An 8,043-nucleotide genomic window follows, 5' to 3' on the forward strand; every position below is an offset into this window, starting at 1 on the left:
AAGTTCATAATGTCAGAGCTCTGTGCTCATAATTTCATAACTTACATTCATAATTCCATAACTGTACATTCATAGTTGCATAACTGTACATTCATAATTCTATAACTGTACATTCACAATGGTTATGAGTAATATATATATATATATATATATATATATATATATATATATATATATATATATAGACAAGGGATCAGGTGCAGAACTTCTCCTAGGTGAAACGTGTAAAATAATCACAACCTTTGATCTTGCCAAAATCAACAATCCAGAATAAAGAATAATTAAAAAAAATGCGATGGTATTATAGTCATTTTGTATAAGGTCACATCTTAAGGTGCGTAAGTTTAAAGTTTAAGGTGCGTAAGTTCAAGCTTAAGATGCATAAGTTTATAGCTTAAGGTGCGTAAGTGTAAAACTTAAGGTGTGTAATTTTATAGCTTAAGGTGTGCGCGTTTAAAGCTTAAAGTACGTCACTTTCTAGTTTAAGGTGCATCAATTTAACTCTTTAGGGGTCGTTTAGTTCACGGAATGTCAGATTACCTTAGGAAATGTTAGATTGCTGGGAATGTTAGATTCCTGTGTTTGGTTAAAATTGGGGTATGTAATATAATCATGTTTGGTTTAGGGTTATCTTTTATACACACTATAATATCCTTAACATATTTTCATATATTTTAATAAATTTAAAAATTAAAATAAATAAATAAGATAACGGTATCATATATAATTACATGATTTTAAAATATTAACTAAAATCTTGAACTTGAGAAACAAATTTATTTTATATGCTAACATAACATAATAAAATAAAATAATTACAAAAATAATTATATATATATATATATATATATATATATATATATATATATATATATATATTGATATATAATAAACTAACATAACCAAGGTTATCTTACATAACCTAAGATTTTGAAGGGAATCACATTCCCTTCAAAATCCTATGTGGAGGGAATGTGACATTCCGTGGGAATGTTAGATTCCCTAAGATAATATGAACCAAACACCGGAATGTGAGCTTTGGAATGTCACATTCCTTTGGTTATGTTATATAACCTAAACCAAATGCCCCCTTAAGGTGCGTAAGTTTATAGCTTAAGGTGCGTATGTTTAAAGCTTAAGGTACGTAAGTTTATAGCTTAGGGTGCGTAAGTTTATAACTTAAGGTGCGTATGTTTAAAGCTTAAGGTGCGTAAGTTTATAGTTTAAGGTGCGTAGTTTTATAGCTTAAAATGCGTATATTTAAAGCTTAAGGTGCATCACTTTCTAGTTTAAGGAGCATTAATTTCACTCTTAATTAAGGTGCGTATGTTTAAAACTTAAGGTGCGCAAGTTTATAACTTAAGGTGCATCATTTTGAGACACTTGATCATTTGCATCCATGTTGCTAGGAAATGTGTTTTTTATTACATTTTTCTTCCGTTTGAGCCTTTGGTCTAATCTAGATCAACGGTTCAGATTTCACCCTATTTTTCACCTGAGATAAATTTCAATTCACACGTGAACTATCCCATATATATATATATATATATATATATATATATATATATATATATATATATATATATATATATATATATATAATTAGGATCAAACGAGACAGGCTAGGGCCATATACCAGTGTGCACTTTGTGCAAAATCGCCACACTGCCGCTACCCAATAGTTATGCTGTGGAAACGTGTTCACCATGCGCATGGTGAACACAGGGATAGATCCATAATTTCTATACTGTAGATTCATAATTTTTTTTTTGAAAATGTAGATTCATAATTTTGTTTTTCATTTGTTGTTAACGGGATAGATCCATAATTTCTAAGCTGTAGATTCATAATTTCTATACTGTAAATTCATAACATCTATACTATAGATTCATAATTTCTATACTGTAGATTCATAATTTCTGTACTGTAGATTCATAATTTCTATACTGTAGATTCATAATTTCTGTACTGTAGATTCGTAATATCTGTAACAACAAATCAAAAACAAAATTATGAATCTACGTTTTCAAAAAAAAAAAAAATTATGAATCTACAGTATAGAAATTATGGATCTACCCCTGTGTTCACCATGCAAATGGTGAACACGTTTCCACAGCATAATTTGCGGCCGCTACCTAGATTCTAACCTTGGTCTCTTCTTATAAATATTGCCTACTGAATCAATGAGTTAAACCCGTGCGGGCCTATTTTCTTCCCTCTTGCAGCCATGCATGGTTGTCGGCAGTTGCTCCAAGAAAAAAGAAGTTGATCTAGTGAAGAGGAAGGCTAGATCTGGAACCAATATAGAGAGAATATTTCAAATGTATTGATCTTATTAACATTTTTATAAAATATGTAATATTTAAATTTAAGTTTAGTACGATCTTCAATTGAATTATATCTTTTTAGAGAAATTAAATTTTCCAAATATATTGTGGCAAAGTTAAATTATTTGATTTTGTCCATCAGTACTTGCTAGATCTTGAAAAGTATACACAAAGGAGACAAATTTTCCAATATATATTGCGATAAATTATTCGATCTTAATTGTCCTTTGATAAAAAGCAAGCAGTTGCACTTGTCAATGTTGTTGTACTATCTTATATTAGTGAATTTCAATGAACTAACATCCATCTTGTCAAAAATGAGACATATATTACCATATTGTCAAAAATGAGACATATATATGGGAAAAAGTACAAATAGGTCATTGAATTATTTGCATTCAAAAAAAAAAGGTCATTGAATTATTTGGGGATAGCAATTAATTCACCAAACTTGAATAAGCTTCAAATTCATCCATGAACCCAGATGATGGATATATTAGGAGAAGGGACTCGGGGCAAATCGACCCGGGGATCGCGGCATGAGACGAGGGGCCCTGGAGACCCCAACGGGGTCTCCGGCGTGGACCCCGGGCGAGGACTACCACGGGGGACCCAGGGCGAGGACTACCATGTGGGTCTCCCCGCGTGACTCGGTCAACCAAGATCCAACCACCCACCCTATTCTCTTGGGGTCGGTTGGGAGGATTATTTAGTATAAAAGGGCATATCCTTGTCTTGCTAAGGACATCTACATCTTGTCTTATTACTACACTCTCCTTGTAATTTTCCTATAAAAGACTATCAATACGAAAGTTGTCCCGCGACATATACATTCCTTGCATTTTCCTATTTATCATTCATTGGATTTAGTGATTCGGGTCTACCCCGGGTAATTAAATCCACCACCAGAAAAAAAAAACAATTAGCATATTTAGCAGGTTAACAACAAGTTTGTACTGATTAGGATTATATGTGTATTTATATATTTTTTCTTATTATTCTACTTGGATTACATGTAAGCATTTGATAATTTGAAGTCAAAATTTAAAGTCTTAATTTCCTCTATCATCTATCCTCTATTTTCTTTCTCTAGTTCTTCATTCACGTCTGCCACTATCGCTTCTCTATTTTGTACTTTTTATCTCTTTCACGATTGTTTGCAATATTTTTGAAGCAGGAAAAATACTATTTAATTTGCCTGTAATTTCTTAAACTGAAATTTCCCTTGAATCAGGAAAAACACTAACCCAAAACAGATTGTGTGTTTGAACATGAACCCAAAACAGTACGTGTGATCTAAGATGCCCAGACTCCGGTGGACCCCGATTTCCAACTCCGGCCGGTTTGTTCATGAAGTGGAGAGGCTCGGAGGCCAAGAGAGTATGCTTAGCTTGATTGAATTGATTTCAATATATACTACTGTGTTTAATTAATTATGTGGATGAGATTTTGGTTTCTGCAAATTAAAGAAACACACTTGAATCAGGAAACACACTAATCCAAAACAGGTAGTATTTTTCCTAATTCAAAAATAACGCAAACAATCACGAAAGAGATAAAAAGTGCAAAATAGAGAAGCCAAAGTTGTAGATGCGAATGAAGAACCAGAGAAGAAAATAGAGGAGAGAGAAAATTAGGGCTTTAAATTTTGACTTCAGATCAAATGCTTACATGTAGTCAAGTAGGATAATAAGAAAAAAATATAAATACTAGGGATGGCAATGTGCCCCGTCCCCGTTGGGGATCCCCGTCCCCGTTGAAGACGGGGACGGGGTCGGAGAAAATTTTCGAGGATCGGGGACGGGGATGGGGAATATTTTAAATTCCCCGGCGGGGACGGGGATACCCCTCCCCGCCCCGCCCCGCCCCGTCCCCGTCCCCGATAAATAAATAAATAAATAAATATATATATATATATATATATATATAAAAGAAATTTATAATTTAGATTATTAGAATTAGAAATTAGAATCTCAGTAGCTTAACTCAACAGTGAATGTACATTAGTAACATTGCTGTTAATTTTGTATGTAATTATTCTGTGTCTGAGTTTTGAACTTCACATTATTTCATAGCATAAAGCATGTACTGTGTTAAATATGTAATGAATGTGAGTAACTGTGTTTGAGTTTTAAATGTATATTACTGTAAGTTTTGTATGTACTGTGTCTAATTTTTGAATTTTACATTACTTCATAGCATAAAGCATGTACTGTTTCAAAATTTTCCTTTTTTATTTTTAAAAATTGTATTAGTTTAACATTTTGACTATGGGTTGATCGGGGATGGGGATTCCCCGTCCCCGCCAAATTCCCCGCGGGGACGGGGACGGGGAGCTTTTTCTACTCCCCGCCGGGGACGGGGACGGGGATGGGGATGGGGTCGGGGGTAGCGGGGGCGGGGACGGGGAGTATAGTCCCCGCCCCCGCCCCGCCCCGTTGCCATCCCTATAAATACACATACATTCCAATCCGCGCAAATCTGTTGTTAACTTGTTAAAAATATTAAAAAAAAATTGATTCATGGATGAATTTGGAGCTTATTCAAGTTCGATGGCTTAATTGTTATCTCATAAACAGTTCAATGCTATATTTGTACCTTTTCATTATAATTTATTACGTTAATAATGTTTTATCTCTCGGGCAGGGGCGGACCCGGTGTGGGGACAGTTGCCCCCACTCCCCCACCCCACCCCTTTATATATATATATATATATATATATATATATATATATATATATATATATATATATATATATATATATATATATATATATATATATATATATATATATATATATATATAGGGATGACAATTCTACCCGCACCCAATGGGTTGCCCGCATCCCCGTCCCTACGGGTTTTAAAATATCCGCCAATTTGGGTAATGGGTGTGGATATGTGGAAAATTTTGTATACCCGCACGGGTATGGGGGCGGGTGCGGGGAGGTGTCCCCACATCCGCACTTATATATATTGTTATTAGTATTTATTTATTATATAAGTTTATGTATATTTTATAATTAAAAATGAATAATGAAATAAACTTCTTATTTTTTTATTTATGAAAATTGAATAGGAACAACACAAATAACATAATGAGTAAACACTTAATACAATTTATACTATCAACACAATTTTAGTTCCAATTAAGGACTAACTTCATTGGCTCTTATTAAATTTTAGAGTTATGTTCAAACTTATAAAAAAATCCATGTGATAATTAGAATTGTAGTATAAAATTTTTATTAAATTTAAGTGAAATATTAATAATTATAGTTGCAGGTTGAGTATTACCCGCACCTGCAAAATTCCCGTGGGGACGGGTATGGGGTAGGAATTTCATTACCCGTGCGGGTGCGGGGATATATCCCCCGCACCTACCCCGCCCCATTGCCATCTCTATATATATGTATGCATATGTATACATATATAACATAAAATATTATATAAAATTGATATTTATGTTAAAAATATGAATAATTTGAGTAGCTTAGTTGGTTGAATTCTAAATTTTATGTTATAAAAGGCTTATGTCATGAGTTTAAATCTCATTAGCAACACTTTTAATTATCTTCTCTCTTTTATTTTTTCACAAGATAAATTAAATATTTTAGTCTACTTTTTATGAATCATTTAATTAACAAATTAAATGCTCTTTTAGTCTAGTTTTAATAAATCATTTAATTAATGTAGTATACAAGTTTATAATATACTTTATTGTATTTGAATTAATTTAGAAAAAATTGATCTAACTAAAAGAAATTAAAATTTAAAAGTATTTATGAATATATTGTTATTCAAATTATTTTATCTAATTGATTATGTTTCATATTTTCTCATAAATATATTGTAATTTATAATGTATTTTGTATTTTAACCTTATTGTGGTTGTTTGATATTTTGTCATTGACATTTCTAATGTCATTTAATATTCGCCCACACTCAAATGATTTTCTGGATCCGCCACTGCAATCACGTGTGATTTATTAACAAATAAAAGTACAAATCTCAACCACATATCAACCTTAATCAACGTCTAAGATTAATCCACAATCCTCATGTGAAAAAGTATCACATTTGATCCTTAATAGTAGTGTACTTATTGACACATATAATTGTAAACACAAGTATATACAGATTGGCTTGGTAAAGCTGATTAATGTATTGTGATCAGAATTTCTTTTGATCACATCATCACATTAAATTCTTTACTATATATGTGTATATAATTTGCATAATAAATCGAAGCAGTTTTGCATATATTATTTGCCATTCATCTTCCCCGAATACAATATAACAATGATTTTTATTTAATTTTAAAGTTAGAGACTTCACTATATTGCTTTGTATTCAATTCCATCCACGGTGTTAGATAGTTCTACTCTGACTTTTGTTTAAGAAAAGCACATGCATGCATTTGTATGTTTTTCTGTTTTCTAACGTTGTGGGCTAGCTGGCGTTTTCTGTATGTATTACAATGTATTGTGTAGTCCCTCAATAATTAAGTTGGGAGTGAAAGAATAATGGAATGAAATTGTTAATAATGAGAAAAAAAAAATTATTTAAGGTCAAATATTTTCTCATACATGATGACATAAATACAAGCTGCGTAACAATTTAAAATATTAAAATCTTACGAACAATTATATTGTACTGTGTTTGACTTGTTTTGTGTTTCATATCGACTATTGACTATGTGGTCTAATGGTATCCGGGTTGGACTTCCATTTGGAAGATTATGAGTTCAAGCCTCAGTGGAGGCATTATTGGTTCTTTGTGTTTCAGTAGGTTGAGAAAGTATATGAACAGATACTACAATGTAATAGAGCTAGTAACTTTCAAAAAAAAAAAAAAAAAAAAAATTGTACTGTGTTTGACTTGTTTTGTGTTTCATATCGACTATTGACTTGTTTCAAAATATCAAAGGCCGACCAACACTAACTATTGTTTTGTGTTCAAATTGTTTTTTTTCCTAGCCATTAATTAACCGATTGGGGCATTAGAGTCTGACCAGCAATCGTACTAAGTTGATTTTTAAGGCATTAATAAATTAAGTTGAACTAACTCCATTTTATATGGGAAAATTATATTGTAATTTATGTCCTTCTATAATATGTCAATTATCAATGTTACCTCTGAATTATTAGTGGTATAAATGTTGCCCCTCAAATTTTAAAACAGTATATATATTGCCCCTCCCGTATCGTACGGGAGGGGCATATGTATCATTTTATAAAACTAGTAATTCACCCGCGCGATGCACGGAAAAAAATTATATTATTATAAATATAAATAAAAAATAGAATACAACTAAAATATTTTAAATTATTTAATATAATAATATTTTTGAGCTTCCATTGATCAAGTATTTATTATTTTTATAGAATACAAAATTACAATTAAAATTATAATTATAATTTTGTATGATTAATATAATCTCTAATTATGTGCATATTCAAATAAACTTATAGAGATAATTTACATAATTACATTGATTTATTCTTAATTGTATTTCATCTATATTATAATTTTCACAATACGAATAATAACTAAGATAATTACATTTGGAAAGTAAATATCAAATTTTGTATGTGTAAATTTAAACTCTAATGAACATATTTTTTTTATATAATTATATAATATATAGCTATTTTATTTTTCAAAAGTATATTTTTTTTATATGATTATATAATATATAGTTATTTTATTTTTTA

The sequence above is a fragment of the Ipomoea nil genome, unplaced genomic scaffold, assembly GCF_001879475.1.
Source record: "Ipomoea nil cultivar Tokyo-kokei standard unplaced genomic scaffold, Asagao_1.1 scaffold3238, whole genome shotgun sequence".
Lineage (NCBI taxonomy): Eukaryota > Viridiplantae > Streptophyta > Magnoliopsida > Solanales > Convolvulaceae > Ipomoea > Ipomoea nil.